Genomic DNA, 13826 nt, shown 5'->3' with positions numbered 1-13826 from the left:
ATCAACCTGTGTTGCCAGTGCCCAAATTGAGAGACTTTCGGCTATAAAAAGAAGGTCCCTTGTCACAGAGCTAAAAATAGGTAAGTGATTCAACGATTGTCTTTAAACTTTTTTATTGGCTCTTAAAGCACATTTTTTAGTGTCAAAAAAAACTTTGCTTATCTGAAATTTCGTTCGTCAAAAAACAAAAAATAATCAGTAAAAGTAGAATAAAATTATATATATTTTCGCCCGATAATGCGAACTTAAACCAGCGTTAAGGGCTAAAACATATTCCTTGGAATAAGCGGAAGCTTGTTCTAGAATATGCTATCATCATTCGATTTTCTACATTTTGTGTCAGATAGATACAAGTCTATACAGTTTACATCAGACCGTTTTTATATGATCATAATGAAAACATTCTATCAATTTTATATATTGATCATCTTGATTTGTCTACACACAAAAACATAATTCTTTCCTCCAAAACGAAAAAACGAGACAAACGAAGATTTATCCTATTTGTAAAGATGTTTCTTTAAAAGCAAATAAATCTTTGTTTACGGTACCCGTGAGCCCTCGACAAACTTTGCTGGCTGAGACAACAATTTTAAATAAGAATAAATGAAAACTGGTGTAAAATTTAGTTTCCCAGATATCAATTAAGCTACATAACTATACATTCTGATGGTTCTCGGAGGACACACTAGCTTGACCAATCGAGCTATATTTATTTTGCTTAAATTTTTTCCATTTAAAAAACTTGAAAAATAGAAAATTTTAATTATTTTTAGAAAACATCCTTTTCTTCTGTTGGTTAAGCTACACTTGTAATTTAGTCAATGAATGGTTTTAAGCTGAAATAAAAATAAAAAACAACAACAATGATTAAAGAAAAAAACCAACAACAACAAAACGAATTTTTAGAAAACTTTATCTGAACGATATTACTAATGCTGACATCACGCCGATATCACAAAAATAACTAAATATTATTCGACAAATTGAAGAAAATGTTTTTGACGTAATTATTTAGTTTTTCACTTTTTAAATAAAATTTTGTAGTTTAAAGGAAAACAATTGGAGTTAAAAATTACAATAATGTCTGTAGTGTCATACGAAGTTCAAGATGGGCGCACTTGTAGTAAAATTTACAGATTAAAAGAAATAATGAACTATTTTGTGAGAAGTTCGAATTTAGTAAATCTTTATGCTTCATTTGTGAATAATTTTTTCCATTTGTTTAGTTTATTTAACTAACGTACGCAAAAAATTATTAGAGTAAAGGAAACTTTCTTCAAATATAATAATTCCATGAACTGAAAGAAAGTTAAATTGGCTTTAGTGAAATAGAGGGTTCACTTTTTTTGAGTGTATCAAGCAATAAATGGATGGACAATTACATTGAAAACGGCGTATTTGATACTAGTAAACAACTTTGAATTCATTTAATTCTCTTTTTTAACATGTGGTATCGAAGTCTTTAAAAAACATGTTAACAATAACTTCAATTTCAAAATTAATACTCGACTTCATCTTCTATTTTTTATTACGATTTTGTTTATAGACAGGTTACAAAGAATCATTGATATTAAGGATTGTTTCCTTAATATTGAAGATTTAGTTCAGCCGTTTGTGACAAATTGACATTCGTCCAAGATTTTTTAATAAAAAGATACCCATTTTCAAGTTGAATCACCCAACTTTTGGTCAAGTAAGAAAAACTTGTACCAGAGAAATTCGTCTTCTGTGCTAGGCAAAAGTTGCATTTGTATTTTAAAGATATGAAATTATAGTGGTTTTCATAGATAAGAAAGTTTCTATAATGGTCCACATATCCGATTTCCTTTCCATTTCAATTGTAACTGACCTTCCCTTGGCCTTTGCATGTCCATAAAGATCTATAATACAATATTAAAAGATTTTCACAGATTTAAGTACATAATATATAATGGTCCACATAAACGGGTGTAGAAAATGTTATTTGTTTATTACAGTGTTTCGAATCTTTTCCGAACTTACGCCCAAAATAAATTTTATTTGCAAATTTGTTATTTTAGGCGTAAATAACAAAAAATAATTCTTTCCTCCACAAACGAACTTTCGGACAAATGAACATCGTTTGTCATTTTCTTTTCTTTGAAGATTTTTTTTTAGAATTATTAAAGGCAAGTTGTAATTAGTTCTTTCATTTAAGAATGAATATCTTATATTCAAATTACCTAATTATAACTCCTTTAGTCAAGTAAAAATCTTTATAGCAATGAAGTGTATCTCAAAAATGACATTTGTAATTTAAGGACATGAAATCTTTGTGCTTACAAAAACATTTTTTTCAGTGTACGCCAAAAAATTATGTATATAATTATAACGTGTAGTTCACTTTGGGTTGAGTGAATTACCCGAATTTATTCTGATAATTGGTTGATAGTTTTGCTACAACATCCAAGCATCTTGCAGTCAAATAAATTTGACAAGCATACTTTTCCTCTGTTGGTTAAGCTACACTTATAGTCAATGCATGGTATTAAGCTGAAATCAAAAACAACAATAATGATTGAAGAGTAAAAAACACACGCACAGAAAAAACATGTTTGAACATGGTTGCCGCATCCATTTAATGCTTATCTAGAGTAGGTTATTGTCGCGAAAACCATGTATTTGTCTTTGTAAAAAAAATTTTCGAGCGGAGAAAAATATATGTTGGCAATAAGCATTTAAATGGTTCTGGCGTAAACATGTTCTATTATTTAAATGATAGAATTTGAGACCATTACATGGTCGGGGAAATCATGTATTACTCTTTTGCAGAGAAAAAAGTATTTTTATAGGTTACGTATAGACATGTCAAGAACCATTACATGGCCATAAAGACCATGTACATTGTTTTCGTGACCATTTAATTTTTTTGCAGCGAAAAGAATTTTATAAAAACATTGAGCAGGTACACACGATTTTCATTTTGCGCGTCAGTCATGTGTTGATTGTTTCTTGGAATGGGCGGAGAATACGGAATTACTGTGTTTTATTTTAATTTATTTATTCAGAAATGACACGTGGTTTTATGTGAACACAAAAAAGGAAAGTGTAATGAAAGAAATTTACCTGTTTTTTGTTCTGCATTTTGAAATATGGTACCATTTATTTTTATTTGCAGTTACATGATATCTGCCTTGGTTCATTTGCACGACGCAAATATGGAATGATTACTTATTATTGAATTATTATTAACCTAACCTATCCTACACGCACAGAAAAAACATGTTTGGACATGGTTGCCGCATCCATTTAATGCTTATATAGAGTATGTAATTGTCGCGAAAACCATGTATTTTGTCTTTGTAAAAATAATTTTCGAGCGGAGAAAAATATATGTTGGCAATAAGCATTTAAATGGTTCTCAAATGCCGCAAACATGTTCTATTATTTAAATGATAGAATTTGAGACCATTATATGGTCAGGAAAATCATGTATCTGACCATTCAATTTTTTTTTACTTTTTTGCAGAGAAAAAAATATTTTTATAGTTTACGTATAGACATGTCTACAACCATTACATGGCCATAAAGACCATGTACATTGTTTTCGTGACCATTTAATTTTTTAATTTTTTTGCAGCGACAAGAATTTTATAAAAACATTGAGCAGGTACACACGATTTTCATTTTGCGCGTCAGTCGTGTGTTGATTGTTTCTTGGAATGGACGGAGAATACGGAATTATTGTGTTTTGTGTTAATTTATTTATTCAGAAATGGCACGTGGTTTTATGTGAATACAAACAAGGAAAGTGTAATTGAAAAAAATATACCTGGTTTTTGTTCTGCATTTTGATATATGGTATAATTTATTTTTATTTGCAGTTACATGATGTCTGCGTTTGTACATTTGATGGTCACGAAGTAAATATGGAATGATTACTTATTGTTGAAATTGAACCAAACTAGAGTGTGTAAAAATATGTGAAGTTTGCTTGCACGACATTATAAATACAAATAAACAATGAATTAGTTTATAAATAAATAAAAACAAATAAATAAAGTTGATTTTGTGTTTTCTTTTCTCAAGTGGCGTCCTTTTTTCGACGACGAAAAACGTTTTTTCATAAAAATCAAAACATTTTAGGTTGTGACCATGTTCTTTTAACTAGAAGAAAAACATTTTTGACGAATAACATAACATTTTAGATCGTGACCATAGTCTTTTCATTCAAACAAAATTCTTTTTATCAATATAATAACATTTTAGATGAGGACAATTATATTTTTCTTAGAACCATGTTCACTTAGCCAACATGGTTGCAGGTTAAAATGTTACATGGTCGCCGCAAAAATAGCTGCTATCATATTATTTTGCTCTTCGAATATGATTGTGGCAATCATGTTTCTTCTCTGCGTGTAGAGTGTATAAATATATGTGATGTTTGTTTGCACAACATTATAAATACAAATAAACAATGAAGTAGTTTATAAATAGAGAAAAATAAATAAATTTAATTTTGTGTTTTCTTTTCTGAAGTGGCGTTCTTTTTTCGACGACGAAAACAGTTTTTTTCATAAAGATCAAAACATTTTAGGCTGTGACCATATTATTTTAACTCGAAAAAACACTCTGACTAATACCATAACATTTTAGTTCGTGACCATTGTCTTTTAATGGAAACAAAATTCTTTTTATCAATATAATAACATTTTAGATGAGGACAATTTTATTTTTTTGGAACCATGTTCACTGAGCCAACATGGTTGCAGGTGAAAATGTTACATGGTTGCCGCAAAAATAGCTCCTATCATATTATTTTGCTCTTCGAATATGATTGTGACAATCATGTTTCTTCTCTGCGTGTTCGGAGTGAAACATTGGTCTCCGTGGTCATATGAATCTAAATCGTGCGAAAGATATATATGGGAGCTGTATCTAAATCTGAACGGATTTAAACCAAATTTGGCACACTTTACGTCATATCGGGCGAAAGATATACATGGGAGCTATATCTAAAACTGAAATGAAATCTTTCAATACACAGAAAAAAGTGAATAATTGAATCAAATACAAAAATTGTGAATTCAATTATTTTTGTATTTGATTTTCAGCTTATGACGAAAATTGTAAATCCAATTACCCAAATTGTAAGGTTGTCATAAAACTATTTTCAAATGAAGTAATATTTGCGTTGAGTATAAATGTAATTGGAATTTGTCAAAATATTCAAATGACATAGTACTCAATCCAAATACATTAGTATTTGAAGTATATAGTGTTTTCAATTACAGTCGTAATTGAACTGAGTACAATGTTTATAGAATTTTGTAACCTATACAATTACTATCGTAATTGTGTTTATTACGATGTTAATCAATACAATCTTTGTACTATATAATCTATATTAATTTAAGAAAATTATACAAATACACTCTGAAAAAAATTTTATGCATTTTATTATAAAAAAGTAATTCTGAAAATATGTATAATTGAAAATACAGCGAAGTACATGTTTGGTATAAAAATATAGAATATTCATTATAAACGACGTATTTAACAGGCTAACTCACAAAGTTTTTGAATTATCTGTACCACCTGCTGGAATTTCCCAAATCTTCCTCATTTATATGCGATTTGTTTAGGCATCCTGCTCTTCTGTAATACAAACATCTATTCATTTCAAAGTTTCGAAAATATTTCAAAGTTTTACATGATTTTACCTTCTGTTGCTGGGAAGAAATGCTCGAAATCCCCGTTTTCGAAGTAAACACATTTTCCTCTAGGCCACATATTTTTGACAGTCGGCTTATATCCATTATATTTGACGTGTACACGAACTAATTGCAAAAACAAAATAGAAAGAATGTAATTGTATATATATTCCAAAGCTTATTCGCAAGTTTTTAAACGACCCAATTCAGGATGTGTGTAAGTTTATACAACGAAAGAAATCATTTACATATTTTATTAAAGTTTTCAGCGAATTTTAAAAATTTTACGAACGTAGAAATATGTACTAAATATATTAAATTAACTTTCCATAGTAAAAGTAAAAGTTTGTGCTGTGATACTTTCGTCGTGATCCCGACTAATAGTCGAAGTCACGAGAATTCTCGTGAGTCTAAAAATTGTTGTGAACCGTTAATAGTCTTTAAAAGTTCTGTTTGCGTGAACGTACATGAGTATTTCTTGAATGTGCTTGAGAGAGAGAAAGAATTCTACCAACACGTCACAGGTTAGACTCACAATGAAAATTTTCATTTTTACGAAGAGAATTCTTTCAGTGTAGTTTCCAAAAAACGCGCTTGACCAAAAAAACTGGTATTTAGATAAAGGTACTTACCTGCGATAAAAATACAATATGGTGCGCCAAAAATGTTGTAAATGTTAACATTTCGAATCGCGGTACCGATACCACGGTTTATTTGCGGGTAAATTCGACCATTTTCTTAAGAAGATTCTTAATAATAACAATAAATGACATTTTATTGTTTGTATTAATTTATTTTTCGTTACGTAGCAACGTCATATACAGTTTTATCAGGCAATTATGCATTATACTTAAATCAATAACTTTTATACTTGGTCCAATTGAACATAGTAATTGATGTGTTGTGAATTCAATTACCAGTGAATTTTGATATTTTTGCCAGTTTTTCATTCAACCAATTATTTTCATGTTTGACTTAATAAAAATCGTATTTGATATAATTTTTTCATTCAATTATGCCAATAATTGATTTTTATTTTGCTTCAGTTTTTTCTGTGTATCTATAGCGTTCTATTCTGACCCAAAACACATACTTGTGCCAAATTTGATGTAGATTGGATTAAAATTGCGACCTAGACTTTGATTACAAAAATGTGTTCACAAACAGATGGACATGGCTAAATCGACTCAGGGATTGGACCTGAGCATTATTGCCATGTGTCTGCTTCTGGGTGTTGCAAACATATGCACTAACTTATAATACGCTGTTTCACAGTGTGGCGCAGGGTATAAATATGGGAAATATTTAAATCTGATTTATCGGGAGATAGATATGAATTAGAGGTAGGGTGAATGCAGTAAATGTGGTACAGGCTGGTAATGTGGTACAGTAGCTTTTTTCTCTATCTAACAACATACGAATAACTAAACCAAGCTGAATAGATTGTGGCTGTCAGAGAATGAAGAAATCAGAGGTCAGATTGCAACTCTTTCTTTGTGCCAGTTGAAAGAATTCACATTTACCCGTGCTCGAATGTTTTTGTTTGTGGTTCTTAACAGTGATGCCAACTCCCTGAAGGCAAAAAGCACCAAAACTTCATTATGAATTCTAACATACCACCTCCCACCTCAAAAACTACTAAAGCCTACTAAAATTCAATGTACTTCCTAAGATGTATTATAGCAGATTTCGTATATTGATTTGACGCATTTGTAATTTTATGAAATTATGAACCTCTATTCAAGTGTACACCTTGATCACTTTGAATGCTTTTATCCAATTCATTTTGGTCAGTAATATCTTTTTTTAGAGTAGAAAAACATTATTCCGACATTAAATATTAATATTTATTTCAGTTATGAGTGCTTTTTTAATTTAAAACAAACGTTTTTAAGTACATCTTTATCAAATTCAGAAATTCGGCACTCGTCGCTAGACATTTCCCAGCAAAAATTCCTATGACCAGGTATAAGTATAAGAATGCCTGCGCCAAATTGGTTTTAAACAATACCCTAAGTACCAATATTGATTAAATAAAGAATCTATACCACCTTAATAACCATCAGATTCTACATTTGGCAATGTAGTTGAGTTTAAGCTTTTGAAAGTCTAATCTGTATGAAAAGATATCGTCAATTAAACATAATACTGTTCAAATTGAAAAAAACACTAAATGAAAATGCCAGAAAGCACCAAGTGGGTGCTTTTTTTGAAAAGGCACTAAAAAGGCAATGTGGTGCTTTTTGGAAATCAAAAAGCACTAAATTTAGTGCTAAAACCACCAAATTGGCATCACTGGTTCTTAATCATTTCATTTTGTGTGAAGGTATGTTTTCAATTTATTAATTCGGATGTAAATAACTGACGAGTAGTAAATAAGCATAAAATATATGCAATTGCGATAAATATATTTCATTTATTTTTTTTAACAAAAAAATCTACATTATGGTGTACCACATTACCTGCACATTTTATGAATTCGTGCTTAATGTGTTTTTTAATAAATTCGCAAATATATCCGAAATTATGGTTTTCTTATTTTTCGTTCACAGCTGCGTGGATGGCTAAAACTAGTAAAATAAATGTGATAAAATCTTAGCCTCGTCGGAGAAAAACAAAAAAATTGGCTGCTGAAAAACAAATGGGTATACCACAAATTTTCCGATTTAGTATTGGATATTGGCCATGGGCTAGATCTCGCCACGATAGGGGGTGAACTTAATTTTAACCGATTTTGCGGAATTAATACAATTTCGGTGTGTAGGATATGACTATCGAGGGCAGTTCGGAAACTTCTTACACGCAGAGAAGAAACATGATTGTCACAATCATATTCGAAGAGCAAAATAATATGATAGGAGCTATTTTTGCGGCAACCATGTAACATTTTCACCTGCCACCATGTTGGCTCAGTGAACATGGTTCTAAGAAAAATATAATTGTCTTCATCTAAATGTTATTATATTGATAAAAAGAAATTTGTTTCCATTAAAAGACAATGGTCACGATCTAAAATGTTATGGTATTCGTCAAAAATGTGTTTCTTCCAGTTAAAATAACATGGTCACAACCTAAAATGTTTTGATCTTTATGAAAAAAATGTTTTCGTCGTCGAAAAAAGGACGCCACTTAATAAAACACACAATGAACTTTATTTATTTGTTTTTGTTTATTTATAAACAAATTCATTGTTTATTTGTATTTACTATGTCGTGCACGCAAACATCACATATTTTTACAAATTCTATTTTGGTTCAATTTCAACAATAAGTAATCATTTCATATTTACTTCGTGCCCATCAAATGTACCAATGCAGACATCATGTAACTTCAAATAAAAATAAATTATACCATATATCAAAATGCAGAACAAAAAGCAGGTTCATTTTTTTTCAATTACACTTTCCTTTTTTGTGTTCACATAAAATCACATGCCACTTCTGAATAAATAAATTAACACAAAGCACAGTAATTCCGTATTCTCCGTCCATTCCAAGAAACAATAAACACACGACTGATGCGCAAATTGAAAATCGTGTATACCTGCTCAATGTTTTTATAAAATTATTTTCGCTGCAAAAAAAATTAAATGGTCACGAAAACAATATACATGGTCTTTATGGTCATGTAATGGTTCTAGACATGTCTATACACGCAGAGAAGAAACATGATTGTCACAATCATATTCGAAGAGCAAAATAATATGATAGGAGCTATTTTTGCGACAACCATGTAACATTTTCACCTGCAACCATGTTGGCTCAGTGAATATGGTTCTAAAAAAATAAAATTGTCCTCATCTAAAATGTTATTATATTGATAACAAAAACTTGGTTTCCATTAAAAGACAATGGTCACGAACTAAAATGTTATGGTATTAGTCAGAAATGTGTTTCTTCCAGTTAAAATAACATGGTCACAACCTAAAATGTTTTGATCTTTATGAAAAAAAAACTGTTTTCGTCGTCGAAAAAAGAACGCCAATTGAGAAAAGAAAACACAAAATTAAATTTATTTATTTTTATCTATTTATAAACTACTTCATTGTTTATTTGTATTTATAATGTTGTGCAAACAAACATCACATATATTTATACACTCTAGGATAGGTTAGGTTAATAATAATTCAATAATAAGTAATCATTCCATATTTGCGTCGTAACTGCCAATAAAAATAAATGGTAACATATTTCAAAATGCAGAACAAAAAACAGGTAAATTTCTTTCAATTACACTTTCCTTTTTTTGTGTTCACATAAAACCACGTGTCATTTCTGAATAAATAAATTAACACAAAACACAGTAATTCTGTATTCTCCGCACATTCCAAGAAACAATCAACACACGACTGACTCGCAAAATGAAAATCGTGTGCACCTGCTCAATGTTTTTATAAAATTCTTTTCGCTGCAAAAAAATTAAATGGTCACGAAAACAATGTACATGGTCTTTATGGCAATGTAATGGTTCTAGACATGTCTATACGTAACCTATAAAAATACTTTTTTCTCTGCAAAGAGTAAAAAAATTGATGGTCATGTACATGATTTTCCCGACCATGTAATGGTCTCAAATTCTATCATTTAAATGATAGAACAGGTTTGTAGTATTTGAGAACCATTCAAATGCTTATTGCCACATTTTTCTCCGCTCGAAACTATTTTTACAAAGACAAAATACATGGTTGTCGCGGCAATTACATGCTCTAGATACCCAGCAAAAACTAGGTAACCACATCCCATTACAATTGGCATTACCAGGAGTAAAGATGTCATTACACGTTACATTACATTGCGGCGAGTTATAATGACTAACTTGTAATGACAAAAAGAAATACTTCTCGGTAATTTTCGAATTGTTATTCTCAAATTTTTAGGCAGTTGTAGTTAACGAATTAATAAAATATAATAAATGATGGTACCATTAGGTATAATTATTCACATAATCGAGCACTTACATTAAAAAATCAAAAAGAAGATGTAATGTAACGGTAATTCTGAAGATTTTTTCCGTCACAAATATTTCATAATAATTTTGTTTAATGACATTATCATATTATGTTTTAAATAAATGCTTTCTTATACCTCATTCACATTACACTTCCAATGCGCTTAAACTAAATTTCAAATGCCATTTGCTTTATAAAAAAGAGACTTAAAATTTTAGTAGATTTCGAACCTTATGTGAATTGGCGATTGGATATATTATAACGAAATTCACGAATCCAACTCCCTTAAACAACCTACATTTATTTCTATTTTAAGTGTGAAAGTAATTTGCGCGTAATCTTATTTAGATTATTACATTTTTTGTTTATTTATACAATATTCGTTTCTATTCAAGTAGTTCTCCTATTACAGCATCACTCGCCATATTTTGATCCATTGTAATCGGCGATAGAAATCAATATTTTCGAGATTTGGTTGCCTGAGACAATAAGTGGCTATTTTGCAAGCTTTGGTGTCTACGAATAAGTCTTTACGTATTAGGTGATTCTATGCTTTCAATGCACTACTTATTTTGTGGCCGAAAGTATGCCTGGGGAGAAGTACTTTCCTCCTAGGACATGCGTATGTAACTGTAATCCGAAGCGATGCCAATTAATAAGTGCACCCAGAAAAAAGTGCCTTTGAAACTAAAGGAAAAATTTTTCATCAATATAGTTTATCCATTTTATTTCCATTAAGGTAATTTTTTGTGAAAAATAATAAAATTTACTCGTTTCAGTAAAAAAATCCTAAACTGTAAGCAGTTAGGAATAGTTCATTAACTAGAATAAGGCATGGAATTTTACTCATACTATTTTCTTCGCTGGGTATAAGAATTTACTACTGAAAAAGAAAATTTTATTCACCGATAACAAAGCATTCGTAAAAATAAACAAAAACCGAACTAAAACCAAGTTTCCTCAAAATTAGTAAAATTTCTTATAAAATGATAATTGCGACTTCCTTTATAATAGAAAGTTTTTCATACATACGAACAACACTTGGCATAGAAAAATATTTTAGTTCGTTCGTACTAAGAAGTATGCAATCCTTTAAAAACTTAAGGAAACACACTTGTTAGAATATAGGAAATTTTCCTAAATTTCTATTGTCTACCTGTAATCGATACCTGTCATCGTAATCGATGTGTTTGCGCGTGGGTGTAATCGATATATTTGCGCGTCGGTTGTTTTTTAGTTGGAATCGCGTTGTTTCGGAGAGATTGTTAAAAATAATATGGTAAAATAATATAATAAATAACAAATAAAATATATAAAATATTTGTTATTTTAAATTAGTGAGAAAAATTTTCGTTTTTTTTAAATAAATCTATCAATGTTCGTGATAGTGTATAAAGAAAGAAAACACCAGCAGAATAACAACCCTTTCATTTGTCTTCATTTTGGAATCTTCAATTATCAGGTAATATTCAGTGACGCTAACCTTTTGCAACAAAAATGTTTTATGATTTTTTATATTTGTAGGTATTGAAATTGTAAAAGGAGGACAAAATCGTTAGGCAGCAACTTATTAAAAGTGAAAAGTACAAGAAGAAGAAAAAGTGCGTTTTACAGTTGATAATATCACACGGAAATTGGAAATAGTGGAATAATAAACTAATATTTCAAAGAGATTCGATGCTGTTGATTCTTAATAAATATATTCAATATATTAATAAAACATGTCTTTTATTGAAGATAAAGTTGCTTATAGAAATAAATAAAATTGTATTTAAAAACGAAGGTAAGCAGTTCTAATTATGAAGTAAAAGTTTTACCACAAATGTGTAAGATTTGTCCAAATGAATGAAAAAATGTCAATAAAATCATTCCATATATGAATTCAAATTAGTTAAATTTTTTCATTCTGTAGTATAGTGGTACATAAATATAGGAAAATGTTAACTAATATATGGAATACATTATTCCTAATTTCTACGAAAATCACATCGTTCAAACAAATAAAAATGGCTTTGGCGCTATACGAAGTTCAACTTTCTTCACAATGAGTTCATTTTAACTTAAAGAAGGGGTCACTTTTTTCTGGGTGTGGTTATTAATTTTTAAATAGGCTTACCTACAAGATTACCGGGTAATGAGAGATTTTGCTGGGTAAGCATTAAATGAATGCGGTAATCTTTTAGGTATGTTAAGCCTGTTTAGAAGATAATAGCCACTTATTAATTGGCATCGCTCCGGATTACATTTACATACGCATGTCCTAGGAAGAAAGTACTTCTCCCCAGGCATACCTTCTAGCAGATTACAATGGATCAAAATATGGCGAGTAATGCTGTAATATGAAAACTACTTGAATAGAAAGGAATATTGTAGAAATAAACAAAAACGTATCAAATCATCTAAACAAGATTACACGCAAATTTCATACTTAAAGGTAAGTATTAAGTTCGAGTTTAGCCGCTAAAAACGTATTTTTTCACTAAAGTGAAAATAAATCAGTAAACATATTTGTCGCAGATTTCATTATAACTTGATGGGGAGTAGCCCAAAGCAATTTTTCCCAAAGTTTGTATTCCTTAAAATGGATTATTAAAGAAAAGTAATCGTGAATTTTAGTGGCTAAACTTGAATTTAATGCCCACCTTAAATTAGAAATAAAAGAAGGTTGTTGAAAGGAGTTTGATTCATGTTTTAATAAACCTAATAGACCACATTAGGTTCGAAATCTACAAAAGTTGGATTTTAAATCCCTTTTTTATAAGGCAAGTGGCAGTTGACATCTAGTTAAAGTCGATTTTGAAAGTGTAATATGAATGAGGTATAGTAAGCATTTATTTAAGACATACGGGTTTGTTCTGGATTTCCCTTCACATAGATTTCACCTTTCCTTTGATTTCTCCCCAAAAATTTTTGGTTGTTCTGTGTTTCCCGTGAAACAAGATTTTTGAATTTGTCTGCCGAAAAATGAAAATCTGCAAAACATATGGTTTACAGAAGAAAAAGTAAACAAGTTGTTTTCATTGCTGTCATAAACTAAGTAATTTTCAACGTTTTTGGAAAAAATACAAAATGCGATGTATCGGGCTCACTTAGACTATTCAGTCCATTGTGATACCACATTGGTGAACTTCTCTCTTATCACTGAGTGCTGCCCGATTCCATGTTAAGCTCAATGACAAGGGACCTTCTTTTTATAGCCGAGT

At 30.1% G+C, this 13826-nt stretch overlaps 1 long non-coding RNA gene across 1 annotated transcript; it reads left to right on the top strand.

The window, feature by feature from the left end:
• Window positions 1–11964: 11964 nt before the first annotated feature.
• Window positions 11965–12343, top strand: LOC142228498 (uncharacterized). Its single transcript, XR_012720188.1, has 2 exons — window positions 11965–12085; window positions 12148–12343. It is a non-coding gene; the product is annotated as an uncharacterized LOC142228498 (long non-coding RNA).
• Window positions 12344–13826: the final 1483 nt, after the last annotated feature.

This window comes from Haematobia irritans, chromosome 3 (assembly GCF_050003625.1).
Source record: "Haematobia irritans isolate KBUSLIRL chromosome 3, ASM5000362v1, whole genome shotgun sequence".
Classification (NCBI taxonomy): Eukaryota; Metazoa; Arthropoda; class Insecta; order Diptera; family Muscidae; genus Haematobia; species Haematobia irritans.
This window is presented reverse-complemented; position numbering and strand designations above follow the sequence as displayed.